The sequence below is a fragment of the Teleopsis dalmanni genome, chromosome 1 (assembly GCF_002237135.1).
Source record: "Teleopsis dalmanni isolate 2A chromosome 1, ASM223713v2, whole genome shotgun sequence".
NCBI classification, from domain to species: Eukaryota; Metazoa; Arthropoda; class Insecta; order Diptera; family Diopsidae; genus Teleopsis; species Teleopsis dalmanni.
This window is the reverse complement of record NC_051846.1, coordinates 82,925,146-82,939,049: the sequence shown is the minus strand read 5'-3', so window position 1 is coordinate 82,939,049 and position 13,904 is coordinate 82,925,146. Positions and strand designations below refer to the sequence as shown.

General features: G+C 30.1%; 1 non-coding gene across 1 annotated transcript; it reads left to right on the top strand.

Moving 5' to 3' along the window:
- The first annotated feature begins 1,999 nt into the window (after positions 1-1,999).
- Trnad-guc lies at positions 2,000-2,071 on the top strand. Its single transcript has one exon. It is a non-coding gene; the product is annotated as a tRNA-Asp (tRNA).
- Positions 2,072-13,904: the final 11,833 nt, after the last annotated feature.

The following is a 13,904-nucleotide window of genomic DNA, read 5'->3' as shown; positions in this document are numbered from 1 at the left end:
CTCAACTAATATATAAAACTCAACTAATATGTTTGACCAAGCACTGTAATTATTGGACATAGATGTGTTCGATCCTTCTTTTAAATCGAAGCTAAAATTACTGCGTTTTCAGGGAATGCTTTTTCAGCTAATTGTGTTTGTGAAAATAAATTCTGAGAAAGTAAAGTTTATACCTAAGTTTACCAATGAGAAATGTATGTGAGATTGGGTCACGTGTTGGTATAGTGGTATTGCAATAATTGCACTCGATATTTCTCATTTAACACAATACTTGCACAATACAGTTCCGCTATTACAATAGTTCCGATATAAAGTTATGGTGATTATTATTAAGCGGCTTCGATATAACACGGTACAAGACTTGAAAACATGGAGATAAAAATCACGTTAGCTATAATTTTTGTATATAGTGATGGGTTTTGATATAACATGGTACAAAATTCGATTTAATAATTTTAAAGTTTTGTATAACATTTAACATATAATATTTAACATATAACGTATAATATATTGCCTTAAATTACGTTTTATCTGATTTTTTATGAAACAGTTTTGATAGAAAATGGCACGAATTAAACGTGTTATACGAGGGATACCTGCACTTTTTGCAGTTAATGAATTTATATATGAGTGGTAGCGTTTCAGCAAAATAGCTTTTAAAATATTGACTACTTCAATTTTTCAATGAAAAATAATTTGTTCAATATTATATTGATGAAGCGTATATATATAGTATATCCTTGTCGAAGCCTACAATTAAAATTATAGTGAAGTAAAAATTTGTGTGTAAAGTAATTTAAAAGGGTACAGGTTGATTTAGATATCTGTTAGAGACCTCCAAAATTACCCGTCGGTATTAACAACTTAACTTCTGTAATATAATATCGTCAATGGTTTACATAAAACATTTGCTTTAGTTTTTAATTTTACAAATAAAACAAAAAAAAAAAAAAGACGATAGGACCCTTGAGAACAATAAAAGAAAAGGTGACTACATTTGAACTAAGTTTATAGTTTACAGACACAAATTATTATGTTTTAAATCAGGGCTGTCCAAAGTACGGTCCGCGGACCATATGCGTCCCGGGGCTAATGTTTATGCGGCCCGCGACATATTTATAATATACTACAATAACGCAAATTTTCTTTTGATGTACTGGTAGAACTATAATATTTTATTTTTATAATATACCAAATAACTGAATTTAAATTGAAAAATTAATAAAACTAAATTTAACATTACAACCGCATTTATAATGTTATATTTATATGGTAAAGTATATATAATAACTATGAATGTATGTATTTGTTTCTGAGGCCCTTCAATCTGTATAGTAATTTGTATTGGCCCGCTATCGCATTTGGTTTGGACAGTCATGTTTCAAATAATAAGACGGTTCTTTATTGGAATCAGATCAAATCTTTGCATTGATGTTGTTATATATTGCCTTAGTCTTTTTGTTTACAAGCACAAAAAGATCATACCTCAACAAAGATATAATAAAAATAAGTTTTAAAGAAGGATATAGATGTGAATTATGATGCCAGACTTTATGTATTAAAGTCTTACTCTACAATTCCCTAACTTTAGTTGTTTGGAACAACTCACTTTTTGAACTTCAAGAAGAGAGTGTTAATATAGATATATGGTAAATTGTAAGTCCATTTCTTTTTCTTTGAATTTTAATAAAAATTTAATAAGGACATGTTTAATAAAAGCACTAAAGAAAATTTTAAATTAAAAGTATATTGTAGATATTTTGAGAGACTTAAGAATAGCAACGGTATAGACTATCATAACTCTAAAATTTCTTAATGATGAATTTAAAAATTTTATATCAATAAATCTAAAAATTTGTTTTAAATTCATAAAACAGTAATTTTTTTGTTTTGCTTTAATTTTTTAAAATCTATATTAATTATAAGTACTTCTATTAAAAATCGGATTACTAATAGATAATGTAAGTAAAAACTATGTTTGTAATCGGACTATATAACGTCCTCGATAGTATAGTGGTTAGTATCCCCGCCTGTCACGCGGGAGACCGGGGTTCAATTCCCCGTCGGGGAGAGATTGTCTGTCTTAAATGTTTTTTTTAATTTTTAAATATATTTTATTCAGTGATTTGATTTTATGATTATGATTAAAGCAATAAAATATATGTTGCTAAAAAATTATTTATTTAAAATTTATATCGATGAAAAAAATATGTTTTTTAAAGGAATCTTTAAAGGAATCAAATATCTGAAAAATATGCCATGTGGTGAAAACTTAGTAATTAATATTAAACTTTCATTATTTATGGCTCCATATTGCACTGCATTTAGTGGAACGCATTTAATACCTCATATAACCGCCATTATTTTCGACGCCTGTTTCCAGACGTCTAAACATAAACTTCCCACAAGTTTTTACGGAGATATTACATTAAACTTTTTCAATATTTTTCCATAACTGCCCATTATTTTGGTAAATTGTCTTTGGAATTACTCATGTAAGTTCATACCAGACGTACCTAATAGGCTTAGATAAGTTTTGGTCACTTAATTTAAATTGATCACTTAACGACATCCACATTATGCTTTTGGCACCATGATTTGATCAATAGTTAAAAGTGCTTACTATTATTAACCTGCTGAAAAACCCTTCAAAGCCGCATGGAGACCGTTGGTTTACATACATATCCGTTGTTGTACATGAATCTATTCTGTATGCTATAACTTTGATGTAAGGACGATACCATACATCTTAGCCACCGAAAACATTTCCATACTATTATGCTACCTCTTCTGTGATTCACTATTTTCTTTGTAAAACTAATGTGAAATTCATTGCTATTCGATTGACGAATGTTTCTTTCTGTATCAGTACTAAATAAAGTTATCTTTGATAAATAATTCAAGACGATATTGTGCAATTCTTTCCCATTCTATAATCAATACCAGATCTTATGAACTAAAGAAAAACTTAAAATTGCATTTCTAAGTATATGAACTTTGAGGGTATTCGTACCGAGTAGCTATGTAGTCACTTATTGGTTCGATCAAAATTATTAATAAGTCATTAATTGTCGTGGATGATTTGAACGGTCAGCATTTAGATAAAGTAACGGATCGAGTCGGTCTTTGCTGAATGTTTTAATTGTGTCTCACGCGTTTGTATAGATGTTTTTCAAGTTGAAAGTATTTGAAACAAAATGTTCAGACCATTCCATTGATATGGGAATAAATTTGAAGAGTTTTCCTTCATCAGGGAGCTGAAGAGATCAGGGAGATCAGATTTTTTCTTTATCGCGAAGCTGACGAACAAATCTTTTCTGGTAGAAGATGTACGAAGTTTTCTTCATATCGGTTTCTATGTATATAGACAAAGCAGCTATATAAACTATAGAATCAGACACATGTAATACCACTTTTATTTTTTATTGAATATTCGTCAGAAATCGAACTTAAACATAGTTTATAAAAATCAACCTATTTAGTAAAACTGAGGTTGATCGGTTTAGAATTGAATATAACTTGCTTATAAACTGGTGAAACGAGTTTGTTGTGGAACATTTTTTTTTTTTTTTAATATATAATAATCTTATTTAGAATTTAGGTATTTGCTATAGAACAGAATATTCGTGACAAAATTATATTATTGGGTTCAGATTAGAATATAGTTTTTTTACAAATTGATAAATTAGGTTTTTTTAATTTGTGGTATGTATAATTTATTATATTACATATGTGTTATTTTATATATTATATTATATATTCTTTATTATATTAATGAGGCGTCAACGTAGTTTGAAAGGATAGGTGTAAAGGATTTGTGTAAACGATATGTAAGCATCGGAAAGCCAAACCTAACTAGTTTTATTAACATTTTATAAATTTTGGAGTTCAAATCTCCTGTTTCGTCTAGGCGCATTCATGAGATATTTTAATATTGTAATTATGACAAAAATGAAGACTTTTTCCTTTTTTAATATTTTAACTGGTTTATTAGATTAACTTGTGGCTGATGAGGTCAAATTTTCTCAAATGGGAACATTTCATTTTCTAGTAGACATCTGGAACTTTAGCAACAATGGGTTGCTAAGTTCAAAAATAGGAGTTTCAAATGGTTTATAATAATTTTTAATTTTATTAGGATCCAATGTTATATTTTTAATAATTATGCCATGAAGAAATAGGCAAATAGTTTTTTTTAAATATCGATCTCCAAGTTCCCTCCATTCTATCTCAAAAGAAGGGATCTTTCAAATATTTAATAAAATCATCTTGTCGAATAAATACACCATTTTATGAAATATTTGACAAATCTCTCTTTTTGACAGGAAAATAGAAGAATTTGAGAAGAGGAGGTCTTAGAATAGAAATATATAATTAAAAATTATTTAATAAAAATATAAGACTGAAAATGTTTATATATTATTATTATCTATTATTTGTCGATAAAATAGCTTGGGAAATTGTTGTTATTTTGAAAAGTTGTATTCGAAAGAAAAAGAAGGTTCTTAAAAATATGTATTTGTTATAACGCCATCTATCGACAAGTACATGCATACGTTATTTAGATCTTTTATTGATGTGCTGTTAAAATTGTATGTTATTTGCAATTATATAAGTGGAGTTATTACATCTGAACTGACTGTATTGCCCAGACCTGGTTACAGTACTCAGAAATGTCAAGAACGAAGTTGAGCAAATGTAAATTTGTAGTAGTGCTGCTGTAGTGTTCATAATAGGAATAGAGTGAGACATGTTAGCTATTATAGGCAGATATAACCATCTATAGTCGTATACTATATTCTATATTCATATATACTATAGCCTATAGTTATCTATTGTAGTTTAATCATACGTTGGGCATAAGATTGGGTTATTGGTACAATATGATTCAGCAACAGTTGCTGGCTGCTGTAGTATTTATAATAGAAATAGAGTGAGACATGTCAGCTACTATAGTCAGATATAGCCATCTATTGCCATATACTATATTCGTATATACTATATGTTATAGTCATCTATTGTAGTTAAATCATGCGTTGGGCATAAGATTGTGTTATCGGTACAGAAGTACTATATGATTCAGCAACAGTTGCTGACTGGTGTAGTCTTATAATAGGAATAGAGTGAGACATGTCAGCTACTATAGCTGTTATATATATTATTATATCTAATAACCAACAATAGCTATATACTATATTCGTTTATACTATAGCCTATAGTTATCTATTGTAGTTTAATCATAAGTTGAGCATATCGGTACAAAAATACTATATGTTTCTTTAGAACTGTCAAAAGCTTTATTGAAAAGTTTTACTTAACGAACCAAGTTTATGGTGACGATTGTTTATATCTTATTAGACTTCATGAGTCGTTTACGCCGTTTAAAAAGCGTTGTGGGAATATAAATGATGAGAAACATGTTGTCCGATTAATAAACATCGGATAAACTATTGTTAATTAATAGAGAATTAATTAGTTTGTTGTTGGTTTGTTGACTATAATCCGTAGATACTTCCTTACTACGTTTTTAGTTCTTTTCACGTAACACTCTTTACTAAATTATTTAATATTTGCTTACATGAAAACTACTAGTCATCAGGGTTAATGCTATAATATATTTTATGACAACGTTTTACACTTAAGAAAATCATTTTTAAATTAAGTCATTATTCATAATTTTAAAAGTAAAATCTTGGCCTTAACCTTCAATATTAATAAAGTGAGGCAATTGAAAAGATTGCATGTTTCTGTTCAAAATATGAAATAAATTTATAATTTTTCAAAACATAAAACCTTGAGGCAATGTTGGGGCCAGAAACATGAAGTCGCATTTGAATTTATGCAAAAAGGACACGCGATAACACTTTTAATGTTCAGTAAATGCAAATTTATTTGGAACATATAAACACGAGAATTATTTTCAAAATAATTAGCGGCACTCGGACGCCAAAGCGCGAAGAGGTGTTAATTTGTTTAAACAATAAATCCATCAAAAGTTGCTCTACGGACGTTGACAAGAGAACACAACACTCCACAAGCATTCACGAGGAAGGTCTTCTGTATGTCAGTGAAGTTATTAAAATACTTGATATGCAACAGAAAATGTTACTTTAATCACAGTTAACTAATTTAAATAATAATACGGTTTATATAGAGACAGGTTTTCAAACTGATATGTGACTATATCACCACTTAGGAAGTGGTTAGATTGATTTTTAACGAAACCGAACATTAGAGAAATTGACACAACAATTTTTTTAAAATTATTTTTAATTAATTGAATAAAAGAAACATTTTTTCAGTCGAAAAACGAAAGAAAGAAGCAGAAAGACGCGAGTACGAAGAGCTTGAGAAGTTGGGCGAATATAGCTCAAAAACTCTATCAAAAAATCACAAGCATAACAAATGGTTATAAACCTGGAGTTTATTTCTGCAAAGATCAAAAAGGTAATCTCGTGATAGATTTCCAAAGCATGCTTCACATTTGGAGTGATCACTTCCCGAACCACTAAATAGTGGTAGTAGTAATGTGACTAAAAGCGAAGATGACCCCGAATTTGCAATGGTTGACGATAAAATAATCGTGCACATGTATGGTCCCTTACGCATTGGTAACGAGTATCGAATTAGATGGAACAATGAGCTATATGGGCTACATGGCGACATTGACATAGTTAAGCGCATGAAAATACAGTGGCTTTTCTGGCTTGGTTATGTCGTGCGAATGGAAGAAAGTGCTTCTGAAAGAAAGGTGTCTGATTCGGTACCAGTACCGGTACATACCAGTTCACATTAAATGTATTCAAAGGCTTTTAGGATGAGGATGTGGTACAGCTATCTAAAGTTAAGGACAAAGATGAAGGCTGACATAAAGTCGGTAAGGAATTTGTCGGAGATTGACGGAATTATTATGGTTGGTTGGAGATTAGGTTGCGAGTTATAAGGTTATATGTTTAAAGCAGCAGCAATAGAAAATAAAAAGTTAGCACAAAGCAGCACCGACAGAAAGCAAAAAAGGTGCCATAAAATATCACTCAACAGAATGTAGGAATTGTGACACAAAACAGCACTAACAGAAAATAAAAAAAGTGGTACAAGGCAGCACAACAGAAAATAATAAAATGTACCACAAGACCACGGTTGCCACTTGAAAATTTTTTTCTGTACCAAAATTGGTTTAAAAAGGTACCATTTCTGTAAAAAAAGGTCCAAAATTTTTCTATTGTCTTTTTATAAGAAAATACAATTTATAGAAAATGTACAAAAAGTATAAAACAATACAATATCCACAATAAAGTTGAGTCGCCGAAAATGTACCATTTTTTGAACATGAGTACCAGAGTACCAAACGGAAAAAAAAGTACCAATTTTGGTACTAAAGTACCATAAGTGGCAACCGTGCACAAGACAGCACGCAGCAATAGCCCAACATATAAGAAAACCACCACCTTTTAGGTGTGACATTTCGCAGATAAATAGAAATTAAGATAAATAAAAATAGAAAGGGGGATAGAGTAGAAAGAGAAATTAGAGATTAAGAAATTAAAACAAATCAAAAACTGTAGAATTACCTTGCACGCCGTGCGCACAAGAGCACAGTAAACACAAAACCAATACCATGTACGCATAGCGAGTTTATTACTTTTCGAAACCCTCCTTTAACATATTAATAACAATTACAATTCTCATTTACTTTATCAATGATATATTATAAAAATTTCCTTTCTGATATGAATGATTTATAAATACTTTAATATATTTTGTATTATTTGCTTGAATTGATATTGTAGGATTTTTGTGATTTCACCAAATAAAGTACGTCCTTTGGTTCTTAGGTTTTATTGAATCTCAGTATTATATTTTTAACCTACGTTAAAACTACGCTGTGGTTTATTTAATTAATAATTAATTATATAAAATATAGGACATTTGTTAAACTCAATAAAAAAAATAAAATCAAGTAGAAGACAAATACTGTAAATGATTAAATGTTTTAAATATTTTTTGGAAAAACGGCGAAGGTTTGATTAAATTTGCTTTTAAATTTATCACAAAAAAGAAAATTAGTAACGTATTTTATGGATTTAAATTAACTGTAATCACGCTATAGTGATTAAAAATTTTTAAGTATACATTATCATTTTTTTTAAAATAATATAATTAAGTGGAATTGAAATAACTCCAATTTAATAAGGTTAAAATGTAAGAAATACTTGTGAACGAAGATCAGAAATTCATTTCAGTCTCATAAAACAATTTACATAATTTATATGATTAATAAAATATACATGAGATTTGTATTTTATTTAAAATTTATTTTTAACTTTAAAATTGTTTCTTTACTCAAATTAAATTGCAATTAAAAATTAATTTTCCTAAGTCTTTACAAGTGAAAAAAATTAATGTAAAAATCTATTTATTGGCATCAATATAAAAATGATTGAATAATTTATTTAATTTATGTTAATTCAATGCTCACAACACAATTTTTAATATTTCATAACTTGAAAAGAATAAAAGTAAAAATAGTTTTTATAGAGTCTTCAACTGGTATAACTTAATCGATTTCCATTATATTCAGATAATAATGTCAGCGTATCTCAATTTTTATTTCAAGTGCATGAATGGCACAGAGTCCGTATGGCAGAACCACATTTCAAAACATTGAATAATTACAAGTATTTACATCAGTTTAGGAATATATGCGAGTTACGAGCGATGCTGAAACCATATTCAGCACAGATATATATGAGAAGAAATACGAGAAGATTGATGAATATTTTATTATGATGCATTACGTTGATTTATTTATGAAAAGAATACTATTAAAAACACAACAGCAGCTCAACAAAACAAATCAACTCTGAACTTTACTTAAGGTAAAACAGAAAAAAATGTCCAACAAAAAGAATTTGAGGAGCAAAGTTTGTGACTTAAGTCTTTTGTTGTGTGTTTTGCTCATTGCAAGTTTCAATTAAACGTCAAGTAAAGATAATAAAATTTGCAAAGTACGTTTGTGCTTTATGCTTCAGATGCCTGCAATTAGCCTTAGGCACTTCACACTTTTCGGGTTCATAAACTGAATGACGTAGCGGCATAGCGTTAAGTACCGATGATGCAAGCCAGCTGCAGAAGCTTTGATGTATGAGTTCGCATTCAACGGTTTCCGCTGCAGTTATTTCTGCTTCTCGCTATGTGTTGGAAGTGCACAAAAGTTTTCCCAAATTGGTTCTCATAAGTGTATATAGGCACTTCCTTTTCTGGAGTTATCCGCAAGTATCTTTGTCAACTGAAGCATATGGTTTTAGTGAACTTTGTCACTCCTTATAATGCAGTGTGAAATATCAATCCGAAAATACCTTCAAAAGTGCAGTGGCAGTTGCACTTGCGGAAAGAATGGGTTTATTTCTTTGTGATGGTGGGTTAATTAAAAAACTGTCGATTTATTCATTAAAATAAGGTGCGGTGATCAATGGAGTTTAGAATATATCAAGAAAAATTGCTGTTTCATTATTTTTTGAAAACTCAATAATGACATTTCAGTTACTTTGAAGTATTTTGCTTAATGAAATATTTTATATTGCATTATTTTTTTTTGCATTGCACTTCGTTAAATTTAAAGATTCTTTTGAACAGAAAAATTCAAATTTTTAGTTTATTTTAATAATTTAAGAAACATGGAGCTTAAATTTAATTTAAATATTTAAAAGAATTTGGTAACAAATTTTTCATCTTAATAAAGTCTCAAAACTGTAGACAGAATAGAGCTGGGGAAATTTTCATAAAGAGATTCTCCAAATACAAGCTAAGACTATGTTCAGACAGCCAAATTGAAATTAAGGTGATTTCGAAAGTGTTCATACTGCCCTAAATTAAGGAAATCATATGTTTTTTGTTTACAAATCGAATGTTAAAAATTACAGGCTCCAAACACGATTTGTGTCTGGGAAATTTTGAAAGTTGATTATTATAACTATAAAGGATGGCATTCAGTAGTTTTATTAGCTATAGTGGATTTTGGGTATATGAGTTATCATTTTTCACTCTAGTTTAAATTAATAACAGTTACAGTTCTTTCTCTGTTTTCAAATTTAAAAATATTCACTACTTTCAAAATATATCCCAGTTTTATTGCAATGAACTGTCACTGATATTTAATTTAAAAATATTTCCCTTTTTCATTATCTTTTGCTTAAAATTTATCTAACGCATAGTTACATTTGAAATGTCCTTTAATTTCAGCCTACGTTTCAACAGAATTAAGGCCATTTTCCTTAATTTCGTTCTAACCTTAAAACTGAATTTTGTTTTAAAAAAAACAGCTTAATTTCGCTGAAACGAAGATGAAATTAAGATTTTTGTGAAATAAAGGTGTGTCTAAGAAGGCATTGAGTTAGGAAAAAAAATTTTCAGCGTTACCATTTTTTTTAAGTAAAATGTTTAACTGTGTTAGTAAAGGCCATGTTATACAGACAGTCATGGTCACATCAAGTGTATTGCTTTTGCTTTCAATATTAGTTAAAAAATGAAGAATGAGAAGGAAAGAGTGAAGTTTCGATTAAAAACTTGTCAAAGTGTAGTAAAGGGGCCTGTATAATATCGCCCTAACTAAAATTAATTTCATTTAAATTTAATTTTATTTTTACTAAATGATATGTTAACAAGAAAACTATTATTTAAATGTAGGAGTTATTTCAAAATTACAAAATTAATTCACAATTTATAGTTTGATGATTAATTAAATAATACTTGTTTTACAATAAAGTATAAGTAAAAGAATCACTTTTACTTTTACTTAATAACTGATCCAGGAAAATCAATTGCTGTTGATGAGATACTGATTGAATACTAAACATGATGAACATCTAATGATGTACAGTTTTTTGTTGAACAGAGAGAGTTATTCTCCAAAATTTAAAATTTCTGAACCTGATCCAGTAAAGTGAAAAAAGCAAAGTTTAAATTTATTAAAGATTAAATTTAATTCAGTTATAAACTAAAACATCATTTTACTTCACTCATTTTGTATATACTAATGTATTTCATAAACAACAACTAAAGTACCAGCTAACAGCACCAAAAAATCAAAAAAAGAAAAACAGTAGAAACAAAACAAAAAAAAAATAATAAAAAGTTCAGGTAATATAAAGAAACAGATTATTTTCCGAAAAAAACACTGCAAAAACATTTTAAATATTAAAAACTATTTTTACATCCAACGTATATTATATGGTATGTATGAATAAGTATTTTACATTTATATGTGATCTTGGGAAAGCTATTAAGAATCTTTTAATTCTAGTCGATCGAAAGCAGAAATGTGTTAATGAGCTTTGTTGAGATAAACGGGTATTTAATAAGGAGTTTTTTGTGTGCAATTTATAACTATTAATGACTTTCCATCACTCTATTGCAAAATTCCGGAGATAGGATAATAGTTAGCCAAGTTGTTAACTTGAATAACTTCTTATTACTTTAAAAATGCACTCTGACGAAAGAGAGATAATTTTAATCTGACCGCAATTATCTTTTCTTTAACGAACTCGATCTTTAATATGAATGAGTGCTTAGTCCACTTCAATATGAATAGTACACTCAGCTGAAAATATTGTTACTGTTAGGACCACGTTATGTAGTGTATCATGGGTTCATCAAAATTGGCTCTTTTCTACTATGACGAAATTGGATGTTATGCAGAGTGTCTCAGAAATTGTAATAATTTGCTTTGCATTGCCTAAATGACGAGGCACAGGTAGCTTCGGCTCTCATGACCAAATTTGAACCGACATATTGTTTTTTCTTTCACTATCAATTTTATAATTTGCATTAAAAACAACAACATTTTGACGATCCCATGACACTCTACATAATATAGCCATTAGTCAAAGTGTCAGAGCACGCCAAAATTTATCAATAGATAGCGCAAGGATATTAAGCCGCAGACAGAATATTTGACTCCTCATATTACCGGCTTTAGCAACATTTCTGGAGAAGCTTTTGAAGATTCCGGTGTTCCATATGTTCCACATTTTTCATATTTTCACTACATGCCCATTACATGACGCACACAAGTTGTAGAGCTATTTTATGTCACATGACAGCGTATTTTGCATTTAAATTTTTTACTCTACCTTTATAAGACTCACCTAACGCAAGAACTGTATCCGGTTGACCATGCAACGCCTAGAGCAGACTGAGTGCTTTCACGGCGTATTCAGAATTGTGCCAACGGTATCTTAATTTTGCAGTGTTTTATCTGTCGATTATATTGTTAAGGGAGAATTAATCGCCTAATAACCTCCCGGATGTGCGATTGACGTGTTTTAGCATAAGTATTTGGATAACTACTTTTTGCACTGAATTTTTTTTAGTGATGAGGTTCATTTACCGTTTGGTGGTTATGTGAATAAATCTTTTTATCGTATATGGGGCAATGAAAGTTCACAAGTTATTGTCGAAAGACCATCGTATCAAAAAATAATACAATGGTAGCTGTGGAAAATAAGTAAAGATTTAAATATTTGCATATTTTATTTTTGCAGTAAACAATGCCTCTACCGGTAGTTAAAAGACTTTTTTTTTATTTATATACTTCTTTATTTTTAATCTGTATGTAAATATGAATATTCCTTTGTTATTGAAGAAACTTGATGACATTTCGAGCATAACCCACATATTAACTTCGCTGAGTGTTTCGTCTTCAACTTTGCTCCTGTAGTACATTAACTTTTTAGTGCCGTATGAGTCCTCGTTAAGCTCATTCCTGTAAGTATCATTTGAGGAATCTTTATAGTGACCTGAAGGCTTGTTTGCTTACTGCCAAAAATATCACAACCAAAAGTATTTGTTTAATTAATTTCAATAAGAATTCACTTCAAAGGAATGCAAACTTAGCGGTATTGGCGTTCCGGTCAAAATCTCAATATTACATCTATAATTTTTCAGCGGCTTCACCACATAAGCATTATTGTGGCACGTTCTGCTGTGGTGCCATGCCAGAAAACATGAAAAAAGCTGTTACAAGATCACAGAATTTTCACATATTTGAACGCTTACGCGAGCGGTGCTAAAATTGGGCGCTCGGTATTCATGGAATGCATGCATAGTCGCTGAATTTCCAGAGAAATTTCGCTGCACTAACGTGTGCTTCGTTCAACCCAAATCGATTTAAGCGATCGATCGATCACATCACAAAGCGTCTGCACAGCCTTAGTAGGCTTTTTGTTATTGGTAGGCATGTCAGCCCGCTATCTGTGTTTGTAAGAAATGTACGCACCTAGCTTTAGACAACAGAATTACAACAAAAAAATTGTAAGATTTTCCCAAGCTGGAGATGCAGAAACCAAAAAAAAAAAAACAAAAAAAACTGACATAAGTACGCTTGCATGAAAGTATATTGCTGTGCAGAATATATGTGTAGCTATGCGTCTTCATGCATCGTGTGGAGGTCACGTGTGGTTTCTGACCCCCATGACCATATTTTACCTGGTATCATAGTTGTTTTGTTTTTCGGTTCTTGCTGTTGTTTTAAGGTTTTCCGTTTGCTGTGACTTTGCCGTTTCAAATGCAAAATTATTCCCGCAAATGGACAAATTCAAGGAATGCACAATGGAAACTGCGTACGGGCTATAACGTATAGGCGCGAGACAGGTGAATCTCTGCGCTGAACTGCGCATCGTGCTTCCACATCTCAAGATTGATCGTTGTTTGTTCGTTTCACCAATGGATCACGTTTGTTTTTTTCTGAATTCTGAATTCTGTTTTCCGTTTTTAGTTTTCTGTTTTCAGTTTTCTGTTGTCTGTTGTCTGTTTCTGGTCATTGGTTCTATAGTTTTTATTTATTTTTGGCTATTTTGTTTTATATTAGTGGTCATTTGATGACCAATTCGATTAGTTTCTGACTT